Here is a 12,820-nt window from a genome sequence, read left to right on the forward strand (position 1 = left end):
GCTCGTAAATCGCCCAGGTATTATTCAGCCCCAATTAGAGGAAACTCAACCTGAAACATTGAAAAGTCGAGAGTGAATATCAAATGCTGGATAATGACTGGATGAATTATCAAGGTGGAATAGAAGAAGAAGAGAAGGCGGGGGCGGGAGGGGCTGTGACAGTTGTTATTACCTCAGTGCTGACTCTTCAGGTGTGTTTTCAGGTGCGTGCAAGCCCTGAGAAGTTGACATCCTCAAGTCGTGAGCATAACCAGGTGCAGGATGTGCTCGACTGTTTCTGTCTCCACTGTGGCTGCATAATTGTTGACAGTCAACTTATCCAATTACAGATAACAGCGCTGCATGTTCTGCCAAGGAGCCATAATTAGATAAAGACTAAAGTGTAGCGTTTTAGCTGCTAAGAGTTTGCCATTAGTTGCCTATAGAAAATCGCCATTGAACAAATACTGACATGTGAATAGAGGGACAATTTTGTGACTACTCACACAAATATGACTGGACACTTTCTGTACAAAATGGTGTTTAGGTTACAAGCTAATATTATAATTAGGAATGCTAATCATGAACTAGTTCACAATAATTTGTTAAATTGTTGCCGGTAGATATTGCTTGGTTACTTCTCTCTGTATTATATATACCATCATCAACGTCATCTTTATTGAGGAGACTCAAGGTCCATACAAAAAGGCAGACTTTAGATAAATGTTATAAAAGACCAGCTGCACCAGTGCTTAACTTGGTGGATCTCTTCATACTAGCCGTTTGACAAACGCAGATTCACACGGTTTAAAAAAAAAGTGATATGTTTAACAAAAGGTGCAGCAACACATGTAGACAGCAGTACTTACAGTCATATTTATTTTATATTTCTTTATTTTCAGTGACTAGCTGTATAGATGTGCAGTATATTTCCTTCTGCCATATACAAATGGTTGATTAAAATTATAGATGAGAATAAATAATATTATTTTTATCCCTCATTTGCTAAAACTCTCTGCAGACTTTATCTGGCATCCCAAAAGCCAAGAGCACTGCAACCGGATCAATACAAACTAGCCGCTCAGAATTTATATCATCGGCCGTGGCATTGATCTTTATCAGCAGTTAAAAGTTTCTGGAGCAAAAATAGGGCAGCTGTCTCTTGTTTGCTTCTTCAATTTCTCTGAGCGCTGCGATCGATGCACAGACATTTAATGACCGAGTGGGAGCGAAATCTTGCTCCATCTCCATGCGTCTGCCGTTCTGTAAGAAACTGCTATTTGATCTTCCCACATGCTCATTTTATAAAGCAAAGACTATTTTGTTAACAAAGACACAAGTGGGTAGAATGCTTGTTTACTTATGTAGATGCAACCAAAAAAAAAAAAGATACTGTTGTATTAAAAAAAAAATAAAATCTCAAGATTCCAATCCAACCAAAATGTAGATCGTGACACATACCAAATGTTTGATTGTGTGACTAGATGCAAAACTCTTTCTCCCAGTCGTGGGAGAATGGCAGGTGTCCTGGTCCAGTTCTGCAGTCGAAAAACCAAAGCAGCTGGTAGGGACCTCAGGGTGTATGCGTGTAGGTGTGCGTGTGTGCGTGTGTTTGCGGGGGGGTGTGTGGGGGTGTGTGTGTGTGTGTGTACGTGTGAGTGCTCCTGTCTTTTAACCATTGACATCTGACCTTTACTGTTTGGACATTTTGGCTGGAACACAAAAAAAAAAGTCTCCTTTCACTTCACCCATGTGCACGCACACACACACCCCCACACACGCACACCCCCGCACACAGACACACACACGTGCGTGAATGCGTGTGCGCACACGTGCATGTTTGCGCGTGTGAGCAGTGTGGAAAAGATTATTTAATGTGTATTCTTAAACCGATGGGTGAAGGCCCCCTTCTTCTCAGTTGAGTCTATAAACATTTCCAATTAGACGATTTACTTGATACGAAAGAGTTTATTTGTTCTGATTGACATCCTTAAACTCATTTAATTCCAAAAATTTTCACGTGCGGAAACCCCCCAATTCCAGCGTTTTTGTGGGTTTTGACTGATTTTGCGAGGCCAACAGAATATTGTGTTCTAATGCGATAAAAACGCGCAGTTCAGACGCAAAAAAAAACGTATAAATATGTCTTTGGGATATGGGGACTATGTTTTTGAAAACGTATATCAATGTCTTACGGATGGCAGTATTGAATGTTACATTTTGTGTAAGTATCACAATAAATTTATAATTGAATGACTACTTCTCTGGCGGTTTATCAATCAAATAGCAACGCGTGATTTTCCATTAGATCGATTTTTGCAAGTGTCATTCCACCAACAGCACTTCTTCTTCTCAGCCTACCAGCCGAGTCGCGGTTTAACTTCCTCCCAGCACCCACAAAGAGGAAGTGGCCAATTGAGATTCCAGTTTGCTAATGTGTTAAAAGCACTTTTTTTTCATTTTGCATCGTTGTTCAAGAGCCCCCAAGGGCATTGGCTTCACAAATAGTATGAAATAATTTGAATAAATTCATATTACATGGATATATTTCAAACTAAAAGACAATTTTAGGTACAACCAGTTTGTGTGAAAATGTTCTTTTCTAAAAGTCCAGTCCCCAGTCCAATATTTACCACACGTCATTGCTCAGCGGAGAGAAATGCATTGTCGCTCTGAGCTGTTCGCCTCAAGGACAAAAGCTCAAGTGACAAAAGAGCCCACAGCTTCAACAGGGAGATGCAAATGTGACTGAATCAGAGTGAATAATCAGGCATAAAGATCAAAACACTATTAATGAATGAAACATTGGTCGTGATTTTTTTTTCCACTTCAAACTTCCATTTCTTGAATTTACGTTCGATTGCATAGTTATGCAAAACCTTGCAGGTTTGGATAATGTTGCAAATCCTCGCATTTTTTTTTCCACAGTTCTCCAACAACATGTCCATATTATTTAAAATAATTGGTGGAGGTGGTTTTGGGTGAACATGATCATGAGCAAATAAGGCCACTTTTGAATACACTGATAAAGCTGCTTATTATTTGCGTGATTGCTTGTTTTGCTTCTGTGTTTGTGTTGTCTGTCAAGCTTGGCACCTGTTATCCATGCCAAATAATGCACTTTGTTGAAATTTTAATCACCTGCAAGTGCAAAACAAGAGCAATGCAATCAGGACCTAATTAGCGGAGCAATTAACACCTCTCGCACTCACACTGCCAAAGCTCACACGCTCAGCTTGTGTGATTGCAGTTTCTCTTCTCACCCGAGCATTCAAGCTTGGAAGGAATATGGTTTATTTATCGGGAAACATTTGTTTGTTGTGGCGACACTGCACTGCTTGCTTCAGAGGGCCCCCCCTGCAGTGACTGAATGTTGAGGAGCAAATTGAACAGAAACTGTGCACAGTGTCCCTTTATAGTAAAATGGTAAATATACTCAATTCATTGTTGACGCTGCTAACTTTGCTGTCCGTTCAACTTTACAGTGAATATTAGATTTAAATTTAAATCACAACACTGTTGAATTCAATTATGCAAGTTTTAAGCGTTGAATAGTTGGTTAATATCTTTAGTAATAAAGGGTACTCTTAACCGTAAATGCGGTACTTGGCGCACCTGCGGATGAGACTCATTTTATTAAGCATGGTTGAAGAGCAAACTAAAGCGGTTGTCTGCCTTATCGTTTGAATCCCACAAAAATAGTTTTTCTTCTCCAAGGTAAGCAATGTACTTGTACTTAAATTGCATGCTGCTGGTAGTTTGTTTAAAAAAAAAAAAAATACAACTAATGAGTGGGATAGCACTAGCTAGCTTAGCTTAGCTAATGTGGTTCTCTGTTTGCTAGCTGTGGTTACTCCCACATTCCAAAAACAAATATGTTGGATTAATTAACACTATCAATGATGTCTCTAGCAGGTTCTGGACACTGGTCTCAGTCAGTGGTCCGCAACCGCCAGCCTGTTACCGGTCCAGGTTGACACGTCAAGATGTCAAGATATTAAACACACAAGCTCGTGAAATGAGTAACGATAGCACATACAAAGCCCACTAGACACACCATGCGGCCATGCATGGATTGAGCTAGCTAGCTAGACAGATGGACAGATCCAGTCATCTGAGCCATATTGTGACCAGTTATCTATTTTATTCCATTTCATTTAATTTACCTATAATATGAGTCCATGTACTTTCTAAAACTGCCACAGAATTTTTTTTTTATATCCTGAACACATAACGCCGTTACATGTTATCCATTGCTCTGATGAGGTGCTATAAAAATTAGAAAAGGGGAATGGTTATGGATAATATTTATCCAGCAACAGTAACTAAGAGGGTGTGACTCTGAGCAAAAAGTCATGCAAGCATTTGATTCCTTAGTTCTGACATGCTATTTGTTTGCTGTAAATATGCATATTTAGCAAGACTCTCGTTCTCACATTTACGCAATACAAACAACTTGCACATCCAGAGTTTTGAAGCCATGTAAAAGTGCTTACAACCTCAGTGTGTGTCTTAGTTTGGCTTGAAGTGACGGCCAAGTGGACGAGGTCAGTGATGACTATTGATCAGGCCGCAGCTCAGCCAGCGAGCCTGCTCCGTCATGTAGGGAACAGCGATAGATTTGCGTGTCACTGTCTGTCTGACTGTGGGCCTCCGGGGGTATGTGTTGGAGTGTGTGTGTTGTGCACATTGGCCTCACTGGACTATCCATTACAGCCAAAAAAACCAATACACTTCACTTCTACTTGAAAAATATTAACTTTATTCCCTGGTTGGGGAGCTAATTATGGCTGTAGCTCACACCGAGATTGACAGTGTCAGCTCAGTCACAATGTCAACAGTTGATCAATACATCATCAACCTATAAAGATGACAAAGGGAGAGTTTTAGCTCATTTGTCCAAAGCGAGCAGTCTGGGTGTTAATCATGAAACAGCAGATGCATTTTATCTTAAACAGATGCAGTATAATAAGCCATGCATGCTCTGAAACATCCTGGCAGTGCTGGCTGCCTTAACCTTTCCCTTTCTCTCTAAAAGAGAAACATTTTCCGGGTCTGAACAAGTTTGGGATGTAGAGGTGGCGTTTTTTTTTTGTTTTTTTTGTTTTTGGTTGTGTGTGTTAATTTTGGAGTGTACCCCAAAAACCAGACAAACATGATAAGGAACATAGGCAGAACAAGACAAAACTAAGTCCAATCAGATCCAAAAAAACAAAGAAAAAAACTGAAAATGTCATATAATGTGAAAAAATGATTAATTGTATTTCATGAGCTTGCATCTAAATGTGAAAATGTCTTATTTCCTCAGATTCTTTTTTTGTGCAAGTAAGTTGTTCCCCACACAAAAGACAGTCTGCGACTCATTTACAAAAGACCTCTTTTGTACTTCAACACTCGATGTTAAATCCTAACCACATCCTTGGTGGTAGTTCATGTGTAAGTGGTGGGGGTGGAATATTTGGGATCGCTGAATGTGTCGAGGAGCCGCAGATCTGGTCTGATTCAAATAAATTTTTAGTGCGCCGTGGTGACATCACTACGCGCTCCGAGTTGTTGACATTTGTGTCATCAGCCTCATTCTGTGGAGCTCCACAGAAGTTCTATTGTGGTGTGATGATGTGTCTGGGTCAGAAGCATAACTTCTGTCATGTGACCTCCTGTGAAGAGACACAACTCGCTGCAGGTTTTCCCATTCGACTTCAATTACTGTATGTCGCATACTCTGTCACTGACCAATATAATAATAATTAATGCACTACTTACGATGAGAAAAAGAGAGGTGGAGAACCCAGGTTCAGAAAGCAAAAACCCACTTTAGCCACAGGTGCTTCTACTCAATAAGATTATTCATAGGACTGTTAAAAAATAAATAAATAAACCCAATTCAGTGGGCCAAAATTATGCCATTGTTGTGTAGAAATGATAAATTATTGATATATTTTTCTTTTTTTTTCTTATATGGCATAGAACAATTAATCCTGATAATAATTTTGAGAAATTTTTCAGAATTTAATTTGTATAGTTTACTTGTGCATTGATGCTGCCCGAGCAAAAATAAAACAGACTCTCAATGACGATTGACAGTAGGCACTAAATCGTGATCATAAGTTTTGATTTATTAATATACAATAATACTGTGGTTGTACTTTGCTGCGATATCCACCTGAATTGCATCATAAGGAATGCTCAGTCTAATATTTTGGTTACCTCATTTAACTGCATGAAAAAATAAAACGTGTCAGTGTTGTCAGAATAATATACGGTAGTAGTAAACTGCAATTTAATGAACATAAAGTTAAATGAATACCTCTCATGATGTGGCTGGCTCGTGTAAATTTGTAATAAAATAAACATTTACAACTCTTGTATTCTCATTGGGCCTTTAGAAGAAATGTCTGATGAGTGTTTATCACAATATCTACTGAGCCATTCTGTAGCCAAAGATCTGATTAAAACTGCTGCAGTTCTCTTTTTTTTTTTTTTTTAAATAACAAATCCATCAGATCCGGAACTAAGACACAGGGACCTCTTTTTGGTTTTAATTTGGAGCATATTTGCACTGGGGAAATCATACTTTATCTTGCTCTCACTTTCTCTTAAGATTTTGCAAGTTGCTTCTGAGTTTACTAACAGTGACTGGGCCTGCAAAGAATGGATCCCAGATTAAAGATGCCTTTCTTGTTAAATTTACACCTGCAAATTGTAAAGGGAGGTATCAGACAATCTTTTAAAATGTGAAAAAAAATACACAGGACAACAAATGCTTCTTTGCTTTTTTTCCATTCTTTGTTTCCAATTTAGCAAATGATTGTATTGGATGGGTATTTCAAATTTAACTTCCCTTACAGGCAGATTTTTTTTCTAATCCAATAAAACGCCGCATCAGCTAATATCCAAGCTTGATGAATTTGGATTTAAAAATGGAGTAGTGCCCAGAGACAAGGTGGAAAAATGTGACAGAGAAAACTTGGTACAAACTTTTTGGGTACCTGAATTCACTCGTCATTATGATATATATATATATATATATATATATATATATATATATATATATATATACCCCAACATCCTGTACAATGAGTTTACAGCCATTTAAGATGTTTCCACCCCCTCCTATTGCTATCTTCCTCTCTCACCATTGGAGCCAGGTAATTAGGAGTGAACACACGGGGTCGGAATTTGGGGAGGGGGCGGTGGGAGGTCCTATAATCTTTTGCTGAGGAGGCACCTTGTCCTCTCCCCTGTTTATAACATCATCAAAGTTGTGCCTCCAAGGGGCCCCCAGCTTCGTTAATAATTTAGGTGTTTTGCTGGCCTGCCAGGCTGGAGGAGGAAGCTCATACTTATTGAGTTTGTAAACCATATGATGATTTACATGAACACCTTTCATGCGCATCACAGGCCATGAATTAAAACATTCTGGCGTTGTCTACCTGGCACTCTTTTAATCATGGTGAGAGATGGTGCTTTAATTGGGTAGCAGTGAAAAGAGGACTAAAAAGGAGCAACCGTCATGAACGTACTTCACAACCTTAAGTCAAACAAATTCCATCCATTCGTCTGAGTTGTTCTAATTAAAAATAAAAAATGTAAATTTACTTTTCAAAGTAAAAACAGCCACTATGGGAATTGAAAAATTCACCTATTCTTTTTTTATTATCGATACTGCTTATCCAATTCCTTCGATTCGCTTGGTGGTTTAGCAGTGAGAGAGGGAATTAATTAATACAAATGATAAATGCTATTATTTATTGCATTGTCATTTTATATATATATATATATATATATATAAAATATATATATACATATATATATGTCATTTTATATATATATATATATATATATATATATATATATATATATATATGATATATATTATACAAAATGATCATACAAAAGATGTTGCTGTGTAATATGGAAAAATTCTAATATCCTGTTATACGTTATTTTAACGCTTACAGTCAATCCCAACATAATATTTTTTCTTAAAATTAAATTCTAATTATAATAAGAATTAAATTATTGGGGTTTTATTTTCTTATATTTTTTCAATTAATTTATGTAACACATTTTTGGGGATAAGCAGCATGTTAGCTGACTGGTTAGCATGTCCACTTCATAGTTCAGAGGTCATAGTTTTATATCCAGCTGGAATTTGTATGTTCACCCTGCACTTGCATCGTTTTTCTTTTTTCCAAATATTCCATTTTCCTTCCAAACATATCCATATCTGGTTAATGCAGGGGCTTTCAACCCTGTTCCTCAAAGGCCGCTGCCCTACCTGTTCTCCATGTCTCCCTGCTGCTACACACCTGATTCAAAAGACCTGATAATCAGCAAGGTCTGCAAATGCTGGATAACGATCCCGATCATTTTATTTGCGAATATAATTAAAGTCCATCGCGCCTATTATACTTTATGTTTTCATGGCTCTATCATCACACTTTTCCTCTTTGCCTGTAAGAAGTCTGAATATTGCACTTTCACCTGGCAGCTCGCTTGGATACGGTGCTGGGAGTTAAATGTTTCCTGCTCCCGCAATAGTCAAAGTGGCTCAACTGACCCCAATAGTCCGCATTTCAACAGCTGCTGGAGTTTATTGGAATGCAGCACAGCAGAATCTGGAGCCACCTAATTCAACATTAAAAAAAATATATAACAGAATAATCCACTGTTATTTTACATCAGTGAAAACTACTCAAACTAAAAAGTAGCAAATGATGGAGCTGTTATTGTAAATGACTTTTGTTATTTTGTGGATTTTGTGTGTGTGAGTGTGCGTAGTGGAGGAAGAGACAAGAGAGGAGCCCTCTGGAGTGGGGCGGTGTCACATTCATGCGCTAACTCGTGACCTTTCTGACCTGAACCCGCATGCGACCATGCCAGAATATAACTTAATTTTGTTCAAATTATGTTATGTATGGAATGCATAAGTCTTGCCCAAATAAGTTTGGTGATAGCAACAACAACCACCAGACTATTTTTTTATATATTTATTTTTTTAATATTGACATATTTACAGACTTTCAGATGGCTTTTCACCTTGGTATCCAATTACATTTGTATGTTTGCAAGTCCAATTAACACCAGTTCCTTCCTTCTTTAAACACACGTTATGTTATGTTTGTTAAACCACCAATAGCATGTTAGCTCTTGAAGCAAACATCTATCTTGCCAATTAATGCAAATACATCCCAGGAAATTTGGAGAGTAAACAGTCTTTCCTTTTCTTTTCCTCTTTTACTTGCTAGGCTTCTTGTGTCGCTAGAGTTTTTTTTCCCTCCACTCTGTGTGGATTTAGATGGTGTCACTCTAATGGGTTTTACAGTTTTTAAAGAGATTATACTTTGGGATTACTACCTGAGCAGGAGGGGCTTGGAAAAGTTCAGCAATGCCTTTGATGTGCTGGAGCGTAAACACAACCTGAGGCTACCTAGCGAGGAGGGGCCCCTGCTTTGTTATTCAGAGCCGCGGCCCTTAATTGTGGCGCTTGGGACAAAAGATGGGGCGGGGGGAGGTAACATTTTTCAGGGGAGGGCTTTGGCAGGAGTTTTACATAATTGTCTAAACAAGAGGCGTAGATGAAGCAGATCACGTTAGTCTTGTGCTCTTCACTATGTCTGGATTCCAAAGACCAACAACAAAATTCCGAATAACAAAGAGAGCTCATTTACACTGTTAGTATAGTGTTTTAAATCATCCAGAACAAGCTATTGTGGGGGACCCATTACTTGTTCTGTAAAAGAGTCAGGCAAGATTCAATGCTCAGCTTCGCAGCGAAGAAATATTTAAACCAACGGCTCCACTGGGCCTAAGCACAGAGATGTGGAGCTCTGTTAGCATTATGGCCCATGCAAATAAGCCTTAATGTGTCCACAAGGCCCTCTAAAGGCAAATACCTCCAGTCTCAGTCAAAGAGATGAGCTTCCTTCTGCTGCAGGCAGCCCTGAGCACCACACTCATCTGAATTAGCATTTGGGTTAATGTCTGTTAACGGAAACTTTGGTTACATTTACTGATTAGAGTGCGCAATCTTGAAATTAGATTCGATTTATTAATACTTGTTTTTTTGACCTATTAAGGTCGATCAGTGTAAGAGCTTTCTTTTCACAAAATACACACATTTGTATTTTCACAACGCAGCAATTTGGTTGCGCTGTTATTGCTGGTGCCTGACTGACAGTGCTCATATTAACAATTTAACGGGTTTGTGTTTTTATTAACATTAAGAGTGGTTGGTGTGTTTTTACATTTGTGTGACTCATAAGAATGTATGTTTTATACTCATAATAAAAGGTTTGTGACTCTGTCATTTTGAAATTTGAATGGTTTATTTGTATTTATATTCTTCTAATGTTTTGTTTTTTTTGCCCCCCCGCCCCATTTTCAAACAAATTGGACATTATCAATTGGAAAGGATTGTGTTTAATGCAATATTTTTCTTAAAGTTCTCATGTAAAATCAGGGACTTAAAAACAATGCTGCACCACTGGTACCAGAGCAAACAAATGATCACAGGTCGTGTCACAAGGGCAGCAGCTTCAGGAGGGAAGCCAATCAAGATTCACTTTGTGCAGCTGCGCCCGTTTCTCACCACTGATCTAAATCTAGTAAAACTTAACGATCAGAATGAGTCTCAAGTCGTTATCGTTCAGCTAACTTTGGACTGAACGACTAGCTTGTGCAATGATGCATTAGGTGACCGGAAACACCGGCTGAAGGGACGTGTTGAAAAATATAGACCGCTACTGTCTCCCAAGCATTTTTGCTCATTTTCCACCTGTTTGAGCAATGTGACCCATGAGTGATTTTGTTTTTATATCCGGAATACCACATTATGGCCGTAATGAGGTCACGTTCTGTCACAAATTACGGTCAATCCATAACAGTTGGTCGCTCTGTATTTATCGTATTTCATCTCTGAATAACTCCCTAATACAACTTATGCCAGGCACGGTGGCCGACTGGTTAGCCCGCCCACCTTATCGTATGCTGAGATGAATTGAATGCTGCTATGGTCCTTTTTATGATGTATTGGTTTGGTAACACTATTGCTTTATTATTTTTATTACTAATAGATGCTATCTTCTTCATACATCCAGGAATTGTATGAAAACTGGTGTATTTCTGCAGGTGTTAACTTCACGTGTAACACCAGCTGTTGGGTATTAGTCTAAAGTTTACAGTTGACAGTGCTTTAGACAAAGACATGGATGAGAGCGAGAGGCAGAGAAGTAAAACAGCCTGTGCAACGGTTATAGTTCCCATTACCTGGACTGTGAGTCGCTATCCTTCCCTGTCGAAAACAAAAAGGCAAATCAATATTGTCATTCACAACTTCAGATTAAACTCTTCTTGCTTTTACTGTCGCCGTGTTCTTTTTCTGGGCCATTCAATCTGCCGTAACAGTGACAAATGCATCTCAATCGATTGTTGGTGGGATCAGCAAATTAACAAGTAGAATGTTTTTTTCCCTTTCTCTCGCTCTATCCTTTGTGATTTTCTCCCTCCTCCGAAACGGAGCAGGGAGTGAAGCAATGGAGCAAAACACATAAAAAGACGGCAGTCATCAACAAACACAATAAAATCCTGATCTAGAAACTCTGTTTGCGAGACGAGGGACTATTGCCGCGCAAATGTTTTTGCAATTTAGAGTCGGTTGCCACAAACCACTAAATGCCCTTAAATAGTATTGCGCACTTAAGGTTTTCAACAGAGAAGTTGTAGTTTAAACGAGAGCTTTATGTAGCCAGCAACTGATTTAAATATATCGATATATTATTAAAAAATCCTTTACGATACCTGACAGACATTATGAGTTCACGTATCAATAATGTGCTATTAATAGATCTTCAGATGTGGACGCAAGTATGTTGTGTATTTGCACCACATGGCCAAGCCACATGTTTTCATAGCAAATGAAATCATGTAAAAAACTGGTCGTGCTTTGTGCAGACGTACCAACCACACTTGGCATAAACACGAAAAGTGTGGTACGCTTTGACCATTTTTTTAACAACTTATCCAATTTGTACAAGATAAGGAAAATGTCAAGTGTGTGCTGCTCCAATAGTGTGTGGTGTATTTGAGATAACCAATACGGCACACCACACATAATGGTGGGAGTAAGTCACATATATCCAAGTAAGTCTCAAGCAGGTCCCGAGTTACAAGGGTGCGTCATAAGTCAAATGTAAGACAATCTTAATAAGTAAGAATTAATGCAATCTAGCTCAGTCACAACATAATTGGCGTTATTGTGAAAAACAAAAACAAAGAAAAACACTGACACGGTCATAACCTGAAAAGAACTGCTATAGTTTCAAGATGACACAATCTATTGTTTCCTCTGATAAATGTTAACTAACATGAAACATAGTTAACATTTTACCGGCCATTGGTGAGCTAATCTGTCAAGCTAACCTAGCTAGCTAACCTAGCTAGCTAACCTAGCTAGCTTAGCTTCACAGACAAGATGAAGGTAAACGTCATAGAAAATACCTTTGAGTTGTAAACCTAAGATATGTTTGTAAACTTTTCTTTGTGTCATTTATGTAGTGTTGAATGATGACATATAACAACCACTGAAAACAACCTGTTGTTCCATTAATTTTGTCCAGCAACAGGGCGAGCTACAGGTCACTTCTCAAATTTAGCCATAATCATGTAATCCGTGAATCAACCAACCTTGATGTTGACCACAAGAATAATCGCTCAGGATAATTTGTCAGAGACATCCAAGAATTGTACCTTAGCTTCCCTTGATCGCAAGAGAAGGAAAATTCTTCAAATTTGGTGTGATTGTCGGCATGCGGTGGTATGCAAGAAAAATGATCTTGGG

This window comes from Idiotropiscis lumnitzeri, chromosome 19, assembly GCF_059441095.1.
Source record: "Idiotropiscis lumnitzeri isolate Australia: NSW breed Sydney's pygmy pipehorse chromosome 19, RoL_Ilum_1.0, whole genome shotgun sequence".
Classification (NCBI taxonomy): Eukaryota; Metazoa; Chordata; class Actinopteri; order Syngnathiformes; family Syngnathidae; genus Idiotropiscis; species Idiotropiscis lumnitzeri.